The sequence below is a fragment of the Dermacentor andersoni genome, chromosome 6 (genome assembly GCF_023375885.2).
Source record: "Dermacentor andersoni chromosome 6, qqDerAnde1_hic_scaffold, whole genome shotgun sequence".
NCBI classification, from domain to species: Eukaryota; Metazoa; Arthropoda; class Arachnida; order Ixodida; family Ixodidae; genus Dermacentor; species Dermacentor andersoni.
Window position 1 is genome coordinate 154,687,456 of NC_092819.1, and position 24,919 is coordinate 154,712,374.

The 24,919-nt window shown below is 45.4% G+C and overlaps 1 long non-coding RNA gene across 2 annotated transcripts; it reads left to right on the top strand.

The window, feature by feature from the left end:
• The first annotated feature begins 16,161 nt into the window (after positions 1–16,161).
• On the top strand, positions 16,162–24,563 carry LOC126525158 (uncharacterized). 2 transcript variants are annotated; one of them, XR_007598137.3, is made up of 4 exons: positions 16,162–17,795; positions 18,786–18,890; positions 21,560–21,704; positions 24,454–24,563. It is a non-coding gene; the product is annotated as an uncharacterized lncRNA (long non-coding RNA). The 2 variants fall into 2 exon arrangements; XR_008611097.2 differs by lacking the exon at positions 18,786–18,890 and having other exon boundaries at positions 16,180–17,795.
• The last annotated feature ends 356 nt before the right edge of the window (positions 24,564–24,919 follow it).

Below are 24,919 nucleotides of genomic sequence, written 5' to 3' on the forward strand. Positions count from 1 at the left end.
TCTAAATATTCTTCATATGATATCTAAAGGGTTTCTTTTTATATAAGTTTACTCTAAGACTGCACGCTACTTTCTGGACTAAGAAGACGAGCATCGCCATCTTTGTCGGCAGCAAGAAAGGAATCAAGAGAAATAATAGCATTGTTGAAGTAATTTTAAATAAATTTCTTTGCTCCAAAAGTCTCTGAAGTTCTTGTTGCCAGGAAAAATATTTTGACGGAATACAGGCAAGAAAAAAAAACTATCGTGCGTGCTTCGAGGTCAAGCATACGCCTCCAGCATAGACATATGCCCAGGGTTCTCTACAATGTACACTTGCATTCATTTTCTTGTGGCTGTATACATATGTATTCTATATAATGCTAAGTTTTCGTCGTTCACATCTTTCTTTTCTAAAACATACCCAAAAACGTCAGCTTCGATAGCCGTATGCATTGCTTCACGAAAAATAAAGGAGCTGCATGTACAGCACGTGTTATGTTCAGCACTTTTTCATGTTTGGCCATGAATAGATCAAAGAAATCATGCAGCTCACAAGAACTACAATGCGGCCGTTTTCGCACGAAACTTTTTAGCAAGCTGGCGTACCAAGGAACAGTGTGTTTCGTCTTTAATTATTCAGGCATGAAATGGTACTCTACCTTTAAAGGTACGCTGAGCGCAAATAGGTTAATACAGAAGTTATATCACAATGTGTGGGCATACGTATCGCCATGGTGTACCGATCAAGCACAGTGCATACGTCCGTACCTTTGTTCAAAATTCTGTGGCACCTCTGTGTCGTCGCTAAATAGCTTCGCTGGTCATGCACATTCACAGAGAGGAATGACTGATGCCTCCTTTAAAGAAAGAAAAAAAAAAGGCCTTAAGGGCCGGCTTTGAACCAATAACCTCACACAGACCAGCAGACCATAAAACCCCTGCAGCCAACGTGGTGCATATCGCAATTTTGAATTTGGCCCTGTACAGCAGTCTATATTTGCTTCCATTACGCTTTTATCAATGCTTAGATATGAGGGAAGAGGCAGTGTAGCCTTCCGTGTGCATAAAGACACAAATGACTGCACGTTTCCCTTTATTGCGAGCTTACGAAAATAGCGGAACTTTTCCAGGTTGTTCAAACTATTTCGCCTCACTTGAAGCACTTTTGGGAAGCAGGCCTTTAAACATTGACCAGTTAAAGATGGATTTTTGGTACTGCCGCGCCTTTCTACACCCTCAGAATGGTACCTATGCAAAAATAAAAGAAACGATAAAAAAACAAAAAAAAAAACGAAATGGATGACTGTGGCAGTGAACCATGATGCGGCCAGGCGCCTCCACACAGAAGCGTAAACCGAGGCTTACCGAGCCTAAGGACGCCAAGCCTGCGTCTAGTTATTTTGAAACTACCACCATTTAGCAAGTTTGCATAACTTCTTTGAAAAACAAGCTTTTCAGATTACGAGCACTGCAGCGTCAAAAGGGCGTTTTTGCTCTTTTTTTTATGCGGCACTCAGTGAAACCACGTGACAAACGGATGGGACAAAATAGTTGCGCATCACGCCATGAGATGGAGCGATGTAGTTCGCTTATGATTATGCACCCACCTTCTAAGGGCGTGACCGAACATCTTGTACACCTACCAATGATAGCAAAACTGCTGATTCATAGTCGACGAACCATGCGCTCGCCTCTAACACGCGGTGTGTATCAGACTAACGATTCCCGATTCGCGTTCGGCGGTGAAAGCAGTTAGCTTGATCTTGCTTTTTTTTTGTTAATACTGTTTTTTCAGTACCCAGCATACGTCGCGCATGGATGGATGGAAACAACATTATTTTAAATCCGGCAAAGCTTAAAATTATAGGGTTTTAAGTGCCGAAACCACTTTCTGATTATGAGGCACACCGTAGTGGACGACATCGGAAATTTCAACCACCTGGGGTTATTTATCGTGCACCTAAATCTAAGTGCCCCATCGTCCCCATTTCGTCCCCATGGAAATGCGGCCGTCGTGGCCGGGATTCAATCCCGCGACCACTTGCTCAGCAGCCTAACACCATAACCACTGAGCAACCACGGCGGGTGGATATCCGTCAAAGTTTCACTACCCGGGCTCAGTCTCCCATGAGGGGACTTCGAGGCCTTCCCTCGTCGCCGCCTCTGGGGCCTGCTGGACTGCGCACTACTGCGTCTTTAGGTTGGAGCCACGCAAAACTGCGGCCCACTTCGACGCAAGAGCCTCCGGAGCTACTGCCCATGTGGCTGATATAACACGACACTCCCACAACACGTGTGAGAGCTTCGCGCTTGCTTCCTGACATAACTTGCAAAGAGCACTCACGTATTTCGCGGGGAAAATGTGCCGCGATCGCACCGGACTGGTGAAGGTTTGTGCGCGTATTTTCAATCTGGATGGTCCGTACGCCACGAGGTGTAAAAGCGGTGAACTAAACGGGATGTCCGCAACTTCTAGGGTTGCTCACTTGTACTTACGAAATAACCGATGAGTTACTGCGTGTATTTTTTGCGTTGTCGTCTAAATTAGAATTCAAAAGACGCAATAACCGTCCTTTCTTTTCGCTGTCTATTCTTTGCAGAGTCACCGCCGTACAGTAATACAGGCATGTATACGCGAATCAGAAGAGCACGGTGTAATTGCGTAGCCTTATGCACAGATACGTTGAACACCAACTTCAGAAACATGGTGAATATGTATTCAGCAGAGATGTATATAAATGAATTTCTACTTAAAGTGAACAGGATGCGTAATCTGAATTCCTGGTAGGCCGAGTTACTTCAGCCTTTGACATTGAAACTAGTCATTCAGAATATTCCTTTCCAGATCCACGCTGGTTTCACAATAACATTACAAAGAAATTAAATTCTTCGTGCGTTGAAGGTTTGTTTTTGAAGAGTAAACCCATGAGACTGCTTGCTACCTGGATACTCAGTCGCAAGGAGTCTGGCGCGCGTCGTCGCCCCCTGGCTCAGCAATCACGGTCATCAACATCCTATCCTCCGATGATTTGAGACAGGGAGTGATTGTGAAGAGGAAGATGAGCTAATTTCTTCAACCCTTTAGGCAGCACGACCGAGCGCCTCGCGATGGAGGAGGAGGAGGAGGAATAAACTTTATTTGTGCACAGCAGATTTGAGACCTAGGCCTCTACCTAAATGACGGCCTCGAGCCCTTGGGCCCTGGCGGCATCTTCGGCCTGCTGGATTGCCTTGAGTTGGTCTTCCGGTGCACAGCTGAGCAACGCGGTCTCCCACTGCTCTCTGGTCTTAATTATTTTATTCTGTATGGGTGTACGAGGACAAGCCCAAACAATATGTTGTAGGTCCGCCCTTTCTTCACAGAATCTACATCTATCCGTGTAAAGGTCCGGGTAGTAGCGGTGGTAGGCCACCGGGTTCGGATATGTATCTGTTTGTAAGAGGCGCCATGCCGTCGCTTGCCGTCTATTTAACGAGGAGTGTGCCGGGGGGAAATGGGCCCTTCCCAATTTATAGTGTTTGGTGATCTCGTTAAAGCTGGTCATCCGGTCTCTCTCCGTTCCCAGTATTTGTTGCGTGTCACCTGCTCGGCCTGTCAGTTCTCGAGCCAGGTTGTGCGCTATTTCGTTCCCGGGAAGGGAGGAGTGTGCGGGTGCCCAAATAATGTGGATGTCGCGATCTTCACGAAAGTTGTTTAAAATTCTCAGTGCTTCCGGCGAGATTCTTCCCTTTGCATAGTTCTTGACGGCTGTCTTGCAGTCGCTTACTACGATGTTAGCTTCCGTGGAGGCTATTGCCAGTGCTAAGGCAGCTTCCTCCGCCACCTCTGCCTTCCATGTTTTTACCGTCCCACTAACTCTGCAGTCACCCTCTAGACTCGTAGCAACTATGGACATACTATGTCCATTTGCGTACTCCGCCGCGTCCACATAGACCACGTCCCTGGCACTACGGAATCTTTTGTGGAGAGCTCTCGCTCGTGCGTTTCTTCGATCTTGGTGAAACTCCGGGTGCATGTTTCTGGGGAGTGGGGGTATTGATAGATGTTCCCTTATTTTCCTTGGGATGTCTCTCCGCACTCCATGCTGTGCTTCGTAGGTTATTCCGATGTCATCTAAGATGTGTCTCCCCGTCAAACTCTGTGTAAGCCTTTCATACTGCGCTACTCTCTGGGCCTCAATAAGTTCGTCTAATGTGTTGTGCACGCCGAGCGCCAAGAATTTCTCGTTTGACGTATTTGCCGGAAGTCCCAAGGCTTGCTTATACGCCCTTCTAATAATGCAGTCTATCTTGGTTTTCTCCGCAGCGTAGAGCTTGAGGTAAGGAACCACATATACAATGGGACTGATTACGAATGTTTCTATTAATCGGATGAGATTGTGCTCTTTCATGCCATAGTGCCTGTTGGATATCCGCTTTATTAGTCTGATTGTTTGTTGAACACTATTGTCAAGTAGTCTAATGGTTTCTCCGTTATGGCCGTTTTCGGATATGCGGAGTCCCAGTATTCTCAGGCTCTCCACTATCGGTATCGTGGTGCCTTCTACTGTGACCACAATGCCCGGCCTTTCCCTAATGCTTTTTCGACCCCGGCATGTGGGCCTATAGAGCAGAAGTTCTGATTTTTGTGAGGAGCATCTCAGTCCCTTGTCTTTGATGTAGTCTTCCACCGTGTTTACTGCTGTTTGAAGGATCTCTTCCACATGCCCATCGCTTCCACCCGCCACCCAAAGGGAGATGTCGTCCGCGTAGAGGCTGTGCCCGAGTCCTTCTATCTTGTCAAGTCTCGCAGGAAGACCGATCATTGCCACGTTGAATAGAAAGGGAGATAGGACTGAACCCTGCGGGGTACCCCTATTACCTAGCTTGAGCGCGTCCGATTTTGAGTCTTTGATGTACGCGTATGTTTTACGTCCTACATCCAGCTTTTGGAGATTTTGTAGTATGGCCTTGTGCGTGACGGTGTCAAAGGCCTTAGTTAGATCGAGACCTAGTATTGCCTTAGTGTCTAGACTTTTCTCACCCGCATCTATGATCTGATGTTTTAGTTTGAGCATAACATCCTGCGTCGATAACTTTGGTCGAAATCCAACCATGGTATGTGGGTAAAGTCCTCCATCATCCATGTATCTCGTGAGACGTGTGAGAACCACATGTTCCATGAGTTTACCGACGCAGGATGTCAGTGATATCGGCCTTAAGTTCGTCAGTTGTGGTTTCTTTCAAGGCTTTGGTATAAAAATGATTTGGGCTGATTTCCATTGACTTGGAATGCTGCCTTGCTCCCAGCAGTTATTCATGTAGTCCGTGAGAGCTCGGATGGATACATCGTCGAGGTTCCTGAGTGTTTTGTTGCTTATCCCATCAGGTCCTGGTGCAGATTTCGAGTTGAGCCTGGTGAGTTCATATCTGACTTCTGCCTCCGTAATAGGGGTATCAAGATCAGGATTCTCGTTACCTAGGTAATCCGGAAGTAGTTCTCTCTCCGCATCTCCAACGTACATCTTTTGAAGCTCTCGAAAGAGCTCTTCTTCTGTACCGTTGTAGCTATGTATAACCTTCTGTAGATTGTGTCTTTGTATGGTTTTTGTACTTCCGGGGTCCAAGAGACATCGGAGAATGTTCCAGGTCTTGGACATTCCTATCTGCCTTTCCATCAAGTCGCACGTGGCTTCCCACTTCTGTTGGGTTAACCTGTTTGCATATATCTCGATTTCCTTGTTTAATTCCACAATTCTCTTCCTTAATTTCCGATTATGTTTTTGCTTTTTCCATCTTTTCAGCATGCTACCTTTCGCTTCCCACATGTGCAATAATCTGCTATCCATCTCCTCTATACCTGCCTCCTCTGGAACAGTTTTGGTAGCTCGTTTAATGTTTTCTTGCAGTTTCTCTGCCCATTTCTCAATGTCCGTTATAGTGTCTTCCGCATCATCTTGTCGGATTTTGCGGAAAGAGTCCCATTCTACTAGCTTGAGTTCTCTCCCCCTCTTTTTCCTTGGGCCTGCTTGTACCGTTGTGACGACGATGTAGTGGTCACTACCTAAGCTTTCCTGCATGTTTGTCCAATGAGAAACTGCTAGATTCTTCGTAAATGTTAGATCTGGTGTCGTGTCGTTGGTTACGCTGTTTCCTATTCTGGTTGGTGTCTGAGGGTCAGCTATGAGCGTTAGTCCTTCGTGCTGAGCGTCTGCCCATAGGCTTCGGCCCTTAATGTTCTCTATCCTGTATCCCCAAGCCGCGTGTGGCGCGTTAAAATCGCCGACCACGACTAGTGCCTGCTTCTGCGCTACGCTCAACACTTTGCGGAAGAGTGGGCCGAATTTGGGCTTGTGCCGGGGTGGACTATATATGTTCAGAATAAATAGACTTCCCTCTTCTTTACGGGAGGGGATTATTTCAATCAGGACGTGGTCTATGCCGCGCACACCGGTATCGTGCTCGACAGCCGAGAGGTTTCTGTGTATCAGCGTCGTGACGGTTGCCTTCTCGCCGGAAGCACTGTACGATTTATACTCCGATAATTTTGCGATCCCCCCGGTTTCCTGCAGGGCAATGACATCTGGCGCCTCCTTACTTGTTACGAACTGCTGCAGGTTTCCTCGCTTGCGACGATACCCGCGGCAGTTCCATTGCCAAATCGCGTATTGGTTACGCGGCGCCATGTTGATTTATCTGTTCTTCCCCGGTGGCCTTGCTATTTTCTACCGCATTCGGCCTGCTATACGGTTTGCTTTTAACCGGTCCTGCGCCTGCCGGCCTAATATCCTTTGGTGTGCTTTCTAGTGCCGCTACTCTATTCTCTAATCCATCGAATCGTTGTTTAATCTCTACATACATGTTTGTGATTTGTTGCTGTAAACCATCGAACATTCCTTTAAACGTTCCCATAACCTCGCTGATTGCAAATACACTCTTTTCTTCAGCCGTTTCTTGCGCCCTCCTTTTGTGTGGTGGTGCTTCTCCGTTCGCTTGCGTGGGAACGGGCGTTGGAGCCCGACTACACGTCGACGTCGTACTGGCGGAGGGTGCGTTGACATTCTTTTGTTGCTGAAGCTTCGCGTTTTCTGCCCTAAGCTGCTTGATCTCATCTTTAAGCGTTGCATTCTCTCGGGTAATCTGTTCTAACATGTTTCTAATCTGTGTCATTTCCTGTTCTAGGGCGGACCCTTTAACTTTAGGCGATTGAGTATCAGTGCCGGAGACCGCGCTTGCCCAGCTCACCTGTGCTTTGCTCCCGTCTCCCCCTCGATTAGTTCTCGAACCGGACCTCGACCTTGATCTCGTCCACGATCTGGTCCTGGACCTGGACCTGGAGCGTTCGCGACCGGCTTCCCCTGGCAGTCTCGGGAAGGAACCAGAGCGGTGTCTTCCATAGTTTTTCCTGCTTGTTTCTTCTCTGTCGGTTGAGGGCTGCTTGCTCGCTACAGTCTTATGATTATTGTTGTTGCTCCCTCTGGTTTCTTTGTAATTGTGGTAGGAGTACTCTTCCTCTTCGGCCTCTTCTTCTTCCCTCCTCCGTCGCTCCCAGTGGCGTCTCCTGACCAGGTACGGTATCTTGTATCTTGCTTGGCACTTCTTGTCTCCCGTGAGGTGGTCTTTGCCGCACAGTTGGCACTCCGCGTCGCAGTTGTGATCCTGCTGAGGATTCTTGCACCCACACCCCCGGCAAATCTTGTCTTCAGGGTTGGGGCACACGTCAGCCCTGTGCCCTGTTCTTCCGCATCCATAGCATATGTCGATGTGTTTTTTATACAAGGAGCATTGGATAAGCATCGCTCCATACCTCACATATCTGGGGACGTGAAAACCTTCAAATAAAATGATCACGTTGTCTGTGTTACCCATTCTCTTGGCGTGCAAGACTCCAGGATTGCGTGGCGTGACCAGACTGGTCACTATGTCCTCCGGACTCTCCTCCTGGGATATTCCTCTGATGAGACCCTTGGATGTATTATCAGGAGCTGCTCTGTAAGCACTTGCTTCAAATTCTTGTTCTCCAAGGCGTAGCTTATTGATAGCCCCATATTTCCTGGCCCGTTCCTCGGAAGGTGTGCTGAGCACCACTATATTTTGTTTGCTGTTTATGCATATGCTGTCTTCCTCCGCTGTCTCTCGGCCGACCCCGGCAGCGTTGCGCAGACAGTAGTAAATGCGATCCAGCTTGTAGTCTGATACCTTAAGTCCGCCACGTGGACGCACGATAACCCTGTAGTCTTCTTTTGGCAGGTTAGGCAGCCTACTTGCTTTGATGATTTGTCGCACCTTGCGTTCGTTCTTCCATTTGTTTCTATTTTTTGCTTCCCCGACGAAGGTTCTTCCCTGCTGCTCGTGTCCCGCCGATCCGGCCCCACCGCTGCATCGCTTCTTTGTGCCTCTTCTAACTTCGCACCTACCTGATTCTTTTCCGAACTCCTCCGGTTGCATTTCTTCGCCTTCCACGCTCACGACTTCCATAATGGAGCAGGGCCTGGGTATCTCCGTCGGTAGGCCGACCTCTCTCAGCCACCGCTGCGGCGGAGCCGTTCGAGGTGTCGAGGCGTTCTAGTTAGGTGTAGATCTCCCGCCACGCGTAGCGAGAGGAAGGAACGATTGACGGCCGAAAAACGGGCCCACCTGGTAGAGAATGGTGTCCTTGGACTCCTTGGCACCTGTTCTTGTGAAGATCAATGGATTTCTCCACAAAATGCGATTTTCCGCCGAGAATCATAAGAAAATGCGGAGCTGACGCGATGTGCATCCGCACTCCAATATTTGATCGACTGAGTGAGCGAGTGATGTATTAGCAGCTATCGTCAGTTGTACTTGTTCTGCCAACAACGTCACATGAAACCTGCACCAAAGGGTGGTCGAAAATGGGAACATTGTTGAAACGAACGCTGCGAGTATAGTGGAGTGTTCATTGACCAAGAGAAGTGCCCAATTGTGAAAACTATGTACGCCTACATTAAATCCCTACGTGCCGCCGAAAGAGCCGAAATTTCAAACCAAACGCCGTTTGCCCTTCCCCTCGTGGGCGCTGCGCTACCAGCCTGAGAGCGACGCCAATTGGGCAAGTGCATTACGTACTTTGCCATGCTGTGACATAACTTTCGTTGACAGGTGGCCTCGAGAATTATTCAAGGCAACATCAGGTACTTGCTTATTGGGTTGCTTCAATAGACGAAATAAAGTTTAAAGAATAATAAAACGTACTAACCAAATGACTGCTTGTTTTTTTTTTCACTTCATAGCTTAGCAAGAGGGATGCTTTATATCCTCGTTCCCATGCCGTGCAATCATGCTCACAGAGAGTGAAACTATATTTCTGCAGTCTATCAGCGCAAGATCATGCTCTCTGATCCGCTTGTGTCTGCCTCAGTGTTTGTGTAGCCATCGGCTACCTTCAATGGTCAAGTGGTGCAGCGATCGGCGTAGCCATCGGCACCACCGTGCCAATTCCGGGAAACACCGAGGCGGTCACTGATACGGAAGCATGCTTTTGCGGCGCTCGTTTGAAACGTGTCGGACGTTCTAAATTGCAGCGGGCTCAGCGGCTGTGCCTCAAGCATGTCCACTAACCCCCTGCTCTTCGCCATGCAGGTGTTTACCGAGGCAATCATCCTGACGCTCCTTCGTGTTCCGGCGGTCACCGTTCCCTCGTGCATGTCAGTTGCGTGCGCATCATGGCCCCATGCAAAAGGTGACCTGGTGGCGAGTACCACGCATCTTCGTGCATCTACTATCAACGCAACTATACAATCGGTATCGCCCTCGCTCTTCCTGGACCTCTGCCAAGCCAATCAAGCACCATCATCATCGACAGCCGCCTTCACGGCAGCTATAAACCCTGCTCCTCTGTGCGACTCGTTTCATGAGCTCAGCGGCTGTGCCTCTAGCATGTCCACTAACCCGCTGCTCTCCGCTATGCAGGTTGGTTCACCACGCGGTTTATTTTCTAAAAGGACGAGCAATTACCGCTTCGTACAGCTGCCTCACCCCAGTGTTCTTTTTTTTCTATGGCGTGTGAATGCTTTGCTGTTGCGCGCTTCCTGTTGCTGCAATCAAGCGATATTGAGCTGAATCCTGGACGCCATACAGCGGCAGTCTTAGAGGAGCTAAAGAAATTATTTTCTGGGCAGTCTAAACTTCTCTCGGAAGCCCAGGATCTTAAAGATGAGCTCCTGGCAACTAATGACGCCCTGAACGAATTCAGTAAACGTTCGACAAGCGTTGAAGCAAACTGCCAGCAAATTGAGCCCTTGAGGCAGCAGCTCGGAACCGTGCAAACCGACACCCCTGAGATGGTTCATCGGGTTGGTAACCTTGAAGCTCGCCTTGATGATGCCGTTAATCGCTCTCGGCGTAATAACTTGATCTTTTATGGCATTACTGATACTAACAAATTTGAATCATTTGCTCAGTCAGAAGAACTGGTCATTCGGTTGTGTCCTGAACAGTTAAATGCTTCCCTAGAGCTAAGGGAAATCGAGCAAGCGCATCGCCTTGCGATACATCCCTGGTCGTACCGGCGCATCATTGTCAGACTTTCCTTGTTCAAAGCAAAAAAAGCCATCTTGTCGAATGGCCGCAAGCTTAAAAACACTTCGTACAGCATAGTCTAAGATTTTTCTAAGCGGGTACAGAACACGCGAAAACATCTGGTCGCTTATGCACGAAATCAATCAGTTACTTTTTCTATTCGCTTTAAAACATTATTCATAGGTTCAAAACGCTACATTTTTTATCCAGCATCCCAATACATGAGAGAACTATAGCTACCGCGTTGTCACCAGCATTCGTCCCGACGTGCCCTTCCTGCCCCCCGAGACCCTTTTTCAATCTCTGTTATTTTTACGAACAAAAGAAGCGCTCTTCCGAAAAAAGAACAAGTATCAGATCTAGCATATTCGTCTGGCAGTGACCTACTTATACTAACTGAAACATGGCTTACGAATGATGTCACTGACGGCGAAGTTCTGAGTGAACTACTGAATTTCGATGTTTTTCGTAAAGATAGGCAGGGTACTCGGGGCGGTGGCGTTCGTATCGCAGTAAAAAAACATCCAATGTGCTCCACAGTCAATGTGGCCACTGACCTAGAAGTTGAATGGCTTATCATTCGCGCCAATCTACAGCTACTACTTCTTGGCGCCTGTTATCGTCCTCCCAACACTAATACTGACCTCCCCCGCCATCTCAATAACACGTTAAACCATTTAACCAAAAAATTCCCGAACGCTTGCATCTTGCTGTTTGGGATTTCAATTACCCACATAGGAATTGGTCCAATTATTCTAGCACAGATACTAGCATGACAGGAGCTAGAGAATTCTTAGATATTTGCCTTAATTTTAACCTCTCCCAGATGATAACAGAGCCAACGCGTGCAACTCATGACTCGGCTAACATGCTAGACCTCATACTATAACCACTCATCCTGAAAGCATGTCCTCCATTAGCTACCTACGCGAAATAAGTGATCACAATGTAATCCACGCTGTTTTCTCATTTTCACCTATAGTACGTCATTCGGATGGGAAAACAATTCGCCTTTACGAAAAAGGGAATTATACCACCATAAACAACGAACTAGTCGCATTCTATCAATCATTTGAATTAGGTTTTGAAATGCGCTCAATAGAAGAAAACTGGTTACCCTTCCAAAATAAGATGACTAACCTCGTTGCGCAGTTTATACCAACCATCTTATTTCGCTCTAATCGCAATAAACCATGGTTCACGAACGCACTAAAAAAACTAGAAAACAAAAAGAAACGTCAATTTCTCTCCGCTAAACTGAGGCGAAGCCCCAGCTTCTGGGGAAAATACTACGCATCTGAACGCGCCTACCTGAGAGCTATCCGGCAACAGAAGCACTTATTTTTTCATTCAGACCGACCCCGCATGCTCAGCAGTAACCCCAAAACATTTTGGCAGGTTATCAATCCCCAGTCATCCCCTGGTGTCAGAATTGCGAAAGATGGTGAAATTTTAATTGATATTGACTGTGCCAAACTGTTTACCAATGCCTTTTCATCTGTTTTCATTACCGAACCACACGTGCCTCTTCCTGTATTGCCTGTTGGTGTCATCGCTCCAATGCCGGATATTACTTTTTCACCAGATGGAATATCCGCACTCATTGATGATCACAAATTATCTTCATCAGCTGGTGCTGACGATGCGCATCTCTGCCATCTATTTAACCCTACTGTGTTCCCAATCACTATCATCAGGCACGCTCCCTAACGAGTGGAAAAAGAGCAAGGTCGTTCCAGTCTACAAATCAGGTAACTGTAATTCACCCTTAAAATATCGTCCAATATCCATAAATAGTATCCCTTGTAAAATAATGGAACACGTCATATACTCACACGTAATGAATTTCCTAGACTATAATAACTATTTCCATCCGTCGCAACATGGCTTCCGTAAAGGCCTGTTATGTGAAACTCAATTAGCTACATTTTTTCATGACCTACACTCAAATCTCGATACTAACACTGTAACCGATATCATATTTCTTGACTTTGCAAAGGTGTTTGATGAAGTAGCTCATCAGCGCTTATTATTAAAACTTTCTCGCTTGAACTTCCACCCCAATGTCCTAACAGGGATAAAAGAATTTCTTAGTAACCGATCACAGTCCGTGAGTGTTAAGAACACTACCTGAAAATTTTTTCCCGTAACATCAGGCGTACCCCAAGGTTCAGTCTTAGGTCCCCTCCTATTCCTCATATACATTAACGATCTTACATTGCTTGTTTCCTCTCAGATTCGTATGTTTGCTCACGATTGCGTTGTGTATCGTACTATCACTAATAGCAATGACTGCATTTATCTCCAAAATCACCGGAACAACATCACAGCCTGGTGTGACCACTGCTTAATGGTCTTAAACAATAATAAATGTAAATCTATGTCAATTTCCCGCAGCCGCAATCGGCATGACTTTCTCTACACAATTAATGACATCCCAATCGACACTGTAAACTCCATTAAGTACCTAGGAATTACGATCACGCATGATTTAAACTGGTGCTCGCATATGGATGTGGACTCGGCAGCACTTCCAAAGGAAGTCACGTTAAAATGACTCGCCTTTACTTCGTGCAGCTGCTCTTCCTGGCCTGTTCATGGTCACCCGGTTCCCACAACTGCTGCGCTGCTGTCACGAATGCTGGAACTTCTCAGTCCTGGAATCCTGCCTACATCGCGGAAGCACCGTGCCAGCCGCACCGCCCTGCACCGGCACAGGATCTACCGAACTACCGACGTTCCTGCCCCGCAGCGCCACACCCGGAATCACCATACAGCTTGCCTATCGTGCTCCCAGGACTATCAGCATCCCAATCTACACCGCCATCACCACGTATAAAGCCCCCCGGAATCAACACCCCCTTCAGTGGACTCGGCAGCACTTCCAAAGGAAGTCACGGTAAAATGACTCGCCTTTACTTCGTGCAGGTAAACAATGCTTACCCTCTTTTTGCGAAGCGTACACGTTACGCTGGTTTGATAGTGCTGCCGAGTCCACTTTGTTGTATTGCCATTGCAAGTGACTGCGCACATGCCATTTCCCGCCTTTTATTGCAATGTGGGGACATTGAACTAAATCCTGGACCTGGATCTAACACCCGCTCAGGCAATACAGACTCGCACAAAGAATTGCTTGAGGCATTGGGCGAGTTAAAAGATGGGCAAACAACCCTTCTAAATGAGATGAAATCAATTCAAGCAAGACTGGCTCAACAAGAGAAAGCATTTAAGGAGATAAAATCAAGACTAACAAAAGTTGAAGAAGAATGCGCCTCGCTAGAGCCCATTAAAGCCCAAGTTAACGACGTCCAGTGCCTCTCCCAAGAAAACGCAAGCAACCTGTCAGACCTTGTACATAGGCTAGACGACAGCGAGGACAGGGCCCGTCGTTCTAATCTTGTATTCTTTGGTGTGAAGGACGCTGACCGCGAAACCTGGGCCGAATCGGAGAATCTCGTAATAGACATTTGCAAATCTGAACTAAAACTCACAATCCAGCCTATGGACATTGAACGGGCCCACCGGCTTGGTAATTTTAATGCTGAAAAGAACAGGCCTATCATTGTCAAGTTCGCACACTTCAAAACCAAGGAACTGGTTCTTTCTAACGCAAAACTCTTTAAGGGTACAATTCACAGCGTATCCGAAGACTACTCCCGTAACACTCGTATAGCCCTTAAAAACCTCATAGATTACGCTAAAAGCCATAAAAAAAAAGTTCACCCTTCGACATGACAGGATGGTTATCGGCACCACCACGTACACGTTCGATCACACATCGCAATCAGTGTTACCTCGAACGCTATAGCTATCAGCCAAACATGCCCCAAAAAAAACATTCCGAACTCGCTATCAGTCCTTTACACTAACATTAGAAGCCTCCTGCCTAAACGCGATGCTCTATCTAGCCTAATCAACACCACAGAAAGCAATGTAGTCGTACTAACAGAAACATGGCTAAACGAGAACATAACGGATAACGAAGTACAGACCGCATTCCACAACTGTGATGTCTTCCGCTGTGACCGCATCGGTAAACGAGGCGGTGGCGTTCTAATAGCAACACACTACAGCCTGAAATTTCATGTTATGCCGATTGACTCTCCCATCGAAATATTATTCATCTGTTCTAATGCCTCATTTCCACCGACAGTAATCTGCGCTTGCTATCGTGCCCCAGACAGTGATGCTTCGTTTATACCTTCTTTCCACAACGCCCTTCATATGATAACTTCGGAACTTCCAAACGCTTGTCTCTTTGTCCTAGGTGACTTCAACTTTCCCGAAATTAATTGGCAGAACCCAACTGACACGACTAATTCTTGTGCGCGCGATTTCTTGAATACGTGCCACACTTTTGGTCTGACCCAACTGGTCACCAGCCCAACAAGGCAAAATGCTCAATCGTCGAACATATTAGATCTAATACTAACATCACATGCAGAAAACTTGATATCACTCTTGAATCTGCCGGGAATCAGTGACCACTCAGTAATACACGCTACGTTTTTCAACCACCTACCGCACCCCAAAAAAATAACAAAAACTATCACACTTTATGACAAAGGAGACTATGAAAGCATCAACAGTGAACTTGATGCATTCCGAACCTGGTTTCTAACCGATTTTCATGATCGCACTCCTGAAACTAATTGGCTACTGTTCAAAAACAAAATGCACGCTCTAATTGAAAAATTCATACCTACCATTACCGTAACTGTGCGCCATGAATCACCCTGGCCCTATTGGAAAATCCTATTTAAATTCAAACTGGGTTATACAGGTTTAAAATGGTTTTAACAGGGACCTGTTTGGCAACAAACAGGTATAAATAGGACCAGTTTACACACGAACAGGTTTGAACGGGGTCCCGTTTGGCATGCAAACAGGTATAAACTGGACCAGTTTACACACGAACAGGTCTGAACGGGGTCCCGTTTGGCATGCAAACAGGTATAAACTGGACCAGTTCACACATGAACAGGGCTGAACGGGGTCCCGTTTGGCATGTAAGCAGGTATAGGCACGACCAGTTCAAGCAGAAATGGGTCTTAACAGGGGCCCTGTTTGCAACTAAACTGGCTTATACTGGACACAGTGGCACCATATAGGGTCGCCTGTTTGGCACAAAAGCTGGTTTATTCTGGAGCTTTGTGGCAACCATACTGGATGGTATCATGCATACGAGTTTAATGCTTGAATAGAACTGGGGAGGAACTTTTTATTGTTCGACATCCTGACAATTTAGCCCCTAGTGCTAAGTTGGGGCCATTATCAAGCTCTACAGAAATTGCGTGACCACCTCGGAACATTCACAGACCAAACTGCGATATGCTAGCTGCGAATTTCAAACCGATTCCCGGTCCTGCCCAGTTGAAAAAGACACAGGAATTCCTGCTGCAACTACAGCAATTTCTGCTGTACGACAGAAGTTCCTAACGTTTCTGAAGTTGCGACAGACATTTCTGACGTTACGACAGCGATTCTGACGTCGCAACAGAAACATTCGGTCGCGACGGCCAAGAGTTCTGAAGTCGCAACAGAAGCACTTTCCGTCGCGGCCCTTTAAAATGTCAGCTTCGCATCGGTGGTGTACACTGTACTTTTTTTCTTGCGCGGTATTCAATCTTGCTTCTTTGGAGCCGGCAGTACTGATAGCACCGACACCGGCATTAAAGTCGACGTTGCCAATTGTTATAATTGTGCCGTGACGACGCGGCACCAGCAACGCCCTACCGGCCTCCTCAAAATCGGCCGCTGATCAAAATCATACCATCTGCGGGAATGGCTGCGTATCCGCTTTGTTTTATTTGGTAAGATGGGGCACACAGGCCTGTGGACTTACATGTGCGGTTACACTGACACATTAGTTAATTTCCCAGAAATATTGCACAAGCATATGCGAAGCGGGAAAGAAGTTTTGGATTGTTCCACAAAGTTGCGTGAAAAGCTGTCTCGCTCGGGTCTCATTAATCTGGTACAGCGCTGCCGTGAGAAGCCAGTATTCTGTCGAGATGAAGACTCACCCACGAGTGTTTATGTAGCTATATTGTATTGAACACACGAATTATATGCGAGCTCAAAAGTGTAAAGAGCAAGAGACAACTGTCGAAATTAGCAGTAACAACCCTCAGTGTCCCCGGTCACCGTTGTCTGTTTCTGAATTTCGTATGAAATATGGATATCGTTACAGCAAAATCGATGGTCTAGCACTCCACGATGTACCTGTCGATGGTAACAACACTTTTGCTCATCTAGAGATGCGGCAGTTGACGCGGTGAAGTGAAAGCGCATCGTGGCTTTTAAAATGCAAATGTAAACAGCAACCCAGACAGCAATTTACACTCTTGACATAGCTTCAACATACGCTAGTAGTGATGTTCGGCGTGGTGCAGTGGTAAGATGCTTGTCTCGGCACCGTCAGGTCCGAAGTTCGAAACCTTGACAAAAGGCATTTTTTTTTCTACTTTTATTTTTTTTATTTTATTTCGTATTAATAATTTTACATAACCTTAAAATGACCTCTGTCAATTTTTAATCAAATATTGATCAGGAACTACAGAATTTTCGACTACAGGGCGTCACACTACAGAGAACAGAACGACAGTCACAACGTCCCAAAATACGACAGACTGAAAATTTGCTGTTGTGTTTTTCAAGTGGGTGAGACGTCTATACGGCGTATACGCAGATTGCTGTCCTCTCTATTAAAAGCAACGTTGCTGAAACACGTCGTACAAGACGCTGTACGACTCGCATAACATCGAAATACAACGCCGTCACCATCCATGAGATCACCGAAAGCACGGTCGCTTTCGGTGGCGGCCTACAGATGGCAGCACAGGTAGCGCCGGTAAAGTTACAGGTGATAATATTTTGCCGTCCTCAGTTGTCGCCACATGTGAGTGCTTGCTGCATTGACGCCGTCCGATGTAGTTGTTTAATCGTGTGTACGCTGTGCCGAGAGAAATTGTGGTGCATTTTGTATGCATTGAGAATCACAAAACCCCTGGGACCGCGTAATGTAGCCCGCAGTATCCTTCGTGTGGTGCGCCGATGTCGAAGATATGACCCTTCGCGCTTCCTTTGTTCCGGGCTCATGAACAGGATCTCCTCCTCTGGCACTGTCGCATCGTATCGCGCTGTACGGAAGAATTTGGTGAAAGTTGTGCTCTTACGTCCTGTAGTTGATCCGCAATTCAACAGTGTGTGCGCCGGAAGGACCGTTGGTGCAGTCGATGCCGCGGCACCTGTGACGCTAAAAGGAGCGTTTTCCGAGTACGCCTAGAAAGGTAAGTCCGGCGCTTGCGCGCATTCTTCCTGTCTATGGTTCGTGAAGTGTGCGTTGTTGTACATATCGCAAGATCCGTACAACAACCGGATCCGGATTTGTAAAGCAGCAAGAATTATAAATGTGCTTTTCAAATGGTTGTTCTTCATGTCGCAGTGCACATTTAGCAAAAAGTTCCATGGAAATTGCCCTAAAACGTATTCATGTTACCAACAGCTCTATCTGTGGTTTATTTACTTTCACCTATGAAGCACGCTAGCGCGGGTGGTTCTTTGATCTAAATGGGCACAAAAATTCAAGCAAAGAAAGTTACTGTTTGTGTACATAATTTTTCATTAAGAAATGTTATAGTCATTTCTAGAAGTAGTACGTCGATGTGTCTTCGTCACAGCTAACAGCTGCGCGAGATAGCACCCGATTTCTTCGTCGACGCATGGCCAGATTTTTAGCTTGTATGGAAATTCTTCTGTTTATAGTGTGTCGTCAGATGACGTGTATTAGTGTCCTGTGTGTTTTCGTGTACTTGTAAAGGATTCCGATCTAGCAGAGAAGCCGAAATTACATAAGCAATGTTTCTTTTTAATCGAAAAATCTTTCTCTTTTCTGTATTGTCTCTCCAGAAATGAGGTGGTCTGTTGTAATTTTAAGCGCATCGTCCTTTGGGAGCAGTGCTTTGTTGCGCCGCATAGACAAGTTAGGTTTTGGAACGCTTTTCATGTCCTAAGGAATTTTTTTATAGTACAATTCACATTTCACGTTATACAGCTGTACGTTTGTGTGAACCTTTTCATAGTAGATTCATGTTCTCTACAGTTCGATTTACGTGTTATTTAACCGCCTGTGATGTTACAATCAGATATTTGCACAACCAGTTGCAGCTTCATGTAACTGGTTGTATGAGACTTTTTTCAAAATGTGACGAGATCTTTTTATATCACAAGTTTGCAGTTTCAGCAGGGATTACAATAAATAAGTATTTATTATTGTTTAGGGATGGCAAGATTTTGTGAACCAGAGGCACCTCCACATATGCACCTGCGGCACTTCTGCAGCCTCAACAACACGGAAAAGTACCTGATGTGCATGCTGTGACAAGGTGTGTGCAAAGCAGTTGCTGCCACTTACAAGAGCTGCAGATTTTGTTGGTATCATCCATGTTTGGAAACTCCTGAATTTTTCGTGGGTTTACAAATGTGGGCTCATTTTACAATTTTATTAATGTCATTTTAGAAAGACAATGAAGTTGTGTTGGTTAAGATGTTTTAAAGCTGTTGAGAGATTGACGGTATGACATTGTTAAAATGCATGTAAAAAATTAATTATAATGGTACTTGTACTGCTTTATTATTAGCGATGCAATATCTCTAACGAGAACATCAGAGGGGCACGTGCTTTTAGGAAGTTTAGTCAGATAAATTCCTGAAGCAGCGTAAAGCTCTGTAATCTAATAAAAAATGTTGTCAGTTACTGGTTTCAAGTTCGCTGCTGCTTTTCGTGCTGCACGACAAATTAAATAATGGTTGATAATGTGTGTGTGACGTAATAGTTCTGCGCAAACACACGAGGTGGAGAGAAGTAATTAATAAAGGGAAAATCAGACATCCACCCGCTCGTACCATTTGCAACAAAGGAAACCTGTATGTGTTCCTCAAAAGGAAAGCCGCACAGTTGAAGAAAAATTCGTCCTGGTCCGGGACTCGAACCCGGGACTACCGCCTTTCCGAGGCAGCCACTCTACCATCTGAGATAACCAGCTGGCTAGCACATGGCAGGGCGAAGTCGAATTACTTGACAACGCGAAGCAAAAGCAAGGGTTTGACATATTTTTTTCTCCTTTATTAATTACTTCTCTACACCTTGCGCATTTCCGCAGAACTATTACGTCAGATCCTTGCCTTTGCTTCATGTTGTCGACAAATTCGACTTGGCGCGGCCATCTGCTAGCCGCCTGGTTATCTTAGATGGTAAAGCGGCTGTCCCGGAAAGGCGGTGGTCCCGGGTTTGAGTCCCAGACCTGGACGGTTTCTTTTTTTCAATTGTGAGGCTTTCCTTTCGAGGAATCCGTACGGGTTTCTTTTGTAGCAATTGCTACGAGCGGGTAGATGTGCGATTTTCCCTTTATTAATAATGTGTGTGTGTGTATGCAACAATGGGGGTGCTGAGAGCAAGCTTTAAAATAATGTGTGCTATGTCCCCAACAAAGAATTTAGTGTCTGCAGCATTTTTACAAAATATTATGTTCACAGGTTGGCAGGTGTGACATAATGTACAACAATAATGTACAACACTTTTGCTGTAGATGCATTTTCATAACGTCCATTTTCTGTCTACTTGAATCGTATATTTATAATTTGGCCCACCTTCAGTTTGATCAAGTTACATAGGTAGCCCCCTCTGAGTTAAATATAATTAGGAGCTATTATAGATATGCATGATATACCTACTCACTGTATTGTGACAGACATTTTTAGGGACTGTGTTGTGAGGCATGCTTTACCTGTATGTCTTGCTGCAGCTTGCCCGACAAAAGCATAAATGCTTTGCCCACCTTTATTATTATGCTTTCATGTAGACTTCTAACATCTGTGCCCACATAGACTCCATGTTCTTAATTACATTTTTCTAAGTATTCACTGTTGTGCATTACATTATTGTGTTACATTACTGTGCATTACATGTTTTTCTTTGTTTTATTTTGGAGGGGGTATTCATTTCTATAATAGTACAGAGAATAGGAGTTCAAAACAAAAAGCCACGAAAGGTGGCTTAAAAGTGTATGAAGCTTGGAATTCTACATTCCATCCCCTAAAGCGCTACCAGTAGTAAAAGATTCCTAATTGTCTTTTTTAGAAGCTAGCTGCCAGATACATAGTCCCATTAGGAGAGTATGTTATTTTTTCTTCTTTGGTCTGACTTGTTTTGTTGAATGTTCTCCTTGTTCAGAATTTGTTTTCTTGCCACCTCATGCAACACTCCAACTGGAGCCTATGAGCTATGTGTATAATAAATAAGTAAATTCCTAAAGCATGCAACAAACCATGCAGCATAGCATTTAAATGTTGCCAGTTTATAATGCTTCTTGAGTGCAGCGCATCATGGAGCTTGAGGCTGATCTCTTCCGATGTAAAACAAATTGCAGGGTATGAAAATGTGGTCCTACAAACTGCTGGTTACGCATGTCAGTCAGCCTGTTGCAGTGGTCACAAGTGAGAATGTAACCAGAAGCTGGGCGTCCTCGGCCATTTTGCATATGGCACAGGATAAAGCTTCACCTCTGCCATTGCTTCTCTTATAATAATGGCCTCCGAGTATACATGCCGAGTTATGCTTCTGGGGACACCTATTAGTTAACCTTATCAGGTAATACAATTAGCCTTATGGGTGCTATAATGTTGCAGTGCCTGCAGGATGGCCAGCATTACAACACATTAAAATTATTGTACAAGTCATACAATGGTATCGGGATTGGCCCACCAAGTGACAACCTTTAATTGCACTATACCTGGGATCAGCTCACTCAGTCAGGGAGACATCCATGCATAAGGGGAGGGGTATGGCAAATAGAGGGCGTTCGATTAATCTTTCTCACATAGATAGCTGATACATATAATCTTTCTTAAATTGGATGCTTTGTTGCTCAAAGTGAAGTTACTTATGGGCATAATGTCAGAATTTCGATCCTATTTATGCTTAACGAAAGTTGCTTTGTTCAGTGTCACTTTTTATATTGTTTCGCTTGTGGTTCTAAGCTCACTTGTTTTATAGCTGCTGTAGGTATGGCTGGACCTGGAGAAGAAGTGTAAGCAGACCATGCTATGTTGCTGATCTGCGCTGATCTCCACATCCAAGTTGGTCCCGCGACAGTTGGGCACCATTGTGCCTTGCTTCATTGACAAGGTGATATAATATGGTGAGCTTGTACTTCAATATCGGTATTGAAAATTATGTTAAGGAAAAAAGACAAGGATTGGTCTTTGTGATAGATACACTCATGTTCTTTCTTTAAGGTGTTCTTTTGACACTGTTCTGCATGGACAAATTTTTAGAGAATTATAACAGTCCTTTATTGCAAAGTGCCATGGCGCTAGTTTATGCGTTAAACTAGCACTCTTTCACCAAAAAAAGCCTTATTTAGCACACAATTCACAAGGAAAGAAAGGAGGCAACAGGACAGAGTGCTACTAACAGTTCAGTATTATTGCTCGCACAGTGATATTGTGCAAAAGGTGAAAGGGGGAGAATAGATCTGAATACATGCTGTTCGCACAGAAACATGGTGAGCGTGACACTTGTTTTACAATGATAAGAAGCAGTCTCACTGTCTAGTAATTCTCTGCATGGGGAGCTAGCGCTAGGTTCCTCGTCATACATATAAGAACAGCCTCAGATATCTCTCCAGCGCTTTTGTCTTTATATTTTGTCACGATCAAGCAGCTTTCAAACATAGGTGCATGTGCGCCGAGAGCAGTGCACTACCACTGCTAACTGACCCATGCATCAAGTTTGCTTGGTCACGCTGCCAGTCATTTATACATTGGCCGGTTTATCCGATGTAGCCTCTACTGCACGAAATGGTATGTGATAGACACTGCACCTGTGTACTGTACGTGCTTTGTTACATGATTTTTTTTTTCAGAGATAGTGATGCAGGCCTTTTCATTATTTACATGCCTACACAACAAACCAAGCCAGCATGAGGCAACTGTTCTCGGCACGAAACAAACTTGATTCGTTAGTTTTCGTTCATTGGTGCAATCACACTAAGGCAGACAAGCTTGTAGGCTGTGCTTCTGCAATTTGTACAGCACACTGACAGCACTGGTGTGGGCCTCATCTGTGGGCTGACTTATGGCACCTTCTACAGCGCAGACCACTTGTGTTGGGCGAGGCACCAATGTTGACGTTTGTTCCCTTGTGCAAAACAGCAGTCCTAGGTTTTGAGTAGTTGTAGGAAGACAAGGTAAACACAACTTCCATGGCTTGAGTGGGCTCATTTCTCTTGGGGCATCTAGCTTTTTTTCTTGCAACTGTGCAGAGGTGCTTCCCTAGAGTCTGTGTGAAAATGGCATAGAGTTGTGCATTTGGGAACTCCTGAACAATGATCTGCTATAGTTAGGGCTTTGCGAAAATGCACTGTCTACCAATTGGTAGAAGGTGCATTATTCAGCCACTGATTTCCTGTTGGCAAGCTTGCACTTGTGCTGTCAGTAATTTCTTGGCTTGCCGAATTATGTTGAGGCCCCACGCTGATGATGCTACCGATGTCGTCATGTGCAGACTTTTCAGGATGAGGTTTTTTGCTTTGCAAATGTTGTTGAAAGGTAGGTGGTGCTTACAGGTAGCTATTCTAGATATTAGTGGAATGAATTGGCCCATCTTGCTTCATCAAACATCGTCACGCCGACATCAGTTGCACAAACAAAAAACCTGGCCTACTCGCAGCGTCGTGCACGAAGAAACAAACAAATCAGCTGCTGGATTGTCTTGACATGGCATACTAAGCTGAGACCGGAACTGCTGTAGCTACAAACCAGGCAGAGACGATGATGATGAGCAGGGATTTGCAGTAGCGCCACTTCGTGGGGCAGCAAGGAGGCTCCGTTCAAAACAAAAATGTCGTTCAGCAAGTAGAACCATGCAACGGTCAGAGTCGGTGCATGGTGCTCTCGATCAAGTTGGCTCAAGGAGTGTCCGAAAAATCAGACGAGAGGTTGCAAGGCGACCGAACTTTCGGAAGTTGTTATACATTATGGTCCATGGGGAGAATGGCGGTGCCGTGAAGCAGACCGAGTAATCAAGTCCGAATTTTCGGAGTCCGGAAAATCAGTCGGCGACTGTACCTATACCTATGTGTCTATGTATACCTAGGTGCAACAGTGTTTGCTATGATCTGTGCAAGAATTGCTGTTGCCCGTAGATGCCCAACATGTCGGGTGTCAAGTTGTAAAATACGTTGCAAAAGTGATCTACGGAAAAATACCGCTTCTGCTATATTTCGCTTTTGCAAGAAATTTTGCGGCTGCTGGCACCTACCTTAAAAGGCTTTATATGGTCTTCGCATGGCCAGGGCCTTCTACTTTTGCGAGTTTGCTTATCTCGAAATTTACCCCGGTTTTTATAACTTCAAGTTGGCGGGATCCCTAGTCTCCTTTAACGTGTACCCAATAGACCTTACATAGGGGTTTCGGCATTTCCCTGCCATCTAAATGCAGCCATTGTGGCCGGGATTCAATCCCACGCCCTCTGCCTGAGCAGCGCAATGTCAAAGCCAGTACACTACGGTATTTTGCTGGCAGAAGGGTTTAGTTTCTGAATAATTTATTATCTCAACCTGTCGGTGTTGTTTTTAAAGGTATTTCATGTTTGTATTCTGTTGCTTCAATACTAGTAATTATTGCTAATCAAACGATGTGTCCATCTTTTTCCTATAACACTTGCTTCAATCGCCTGCTAATTATGACAGCTTATTCTCCCACAGTACTCCATGTTCCCTTGAAACATAGGCATTGCATGAAACCACATATTTTTCAATAAGATTTATTCATTATCTCCTATGACCGGAATGCTGAACCTTTCTTATCTGTGGGAACATAGGCGAATTTGCTTATGTGCCAACCTGTTGCATGAGTCAAGATAAATTATTGGCTTTACTTTTTCAGGTGCCCTGCTCGCTCTCACCCAAGCAACCCACTCCAGCGGTCTTCTCTCGGCAGACTGGATGCATCGAAATACCGTTAGAAGGTCCAATAAACAGTGCTTGGGACATTTATGACATGCTTTTTTTTAAGCCGGATGACTTCAGACTTAATGAAAGCTCAAGTTGGTGTACAGAAATACCTACGTAAAGTATACTTGTCTTTTTCACTTACAAGTACATGCCAATACCTTGCCTGACATTTTTCACCCCAAAATTACGCTTTACTGTGGATTTGTGAACAAACCATTACAACAAAAAGCACTGCATTAAAACGAGTACAAGTAATCGAACAAATACTAAATCTGCAAGAATTACATTTGCATACTAGTAGTAAATATGAAAATGAGGTACAGTCTTCTTCAGGGTGCATTTTCTTGTAGGTCATACATAGAGAACGTACTCGTGGGTCATACAAAACTTGTTCATGA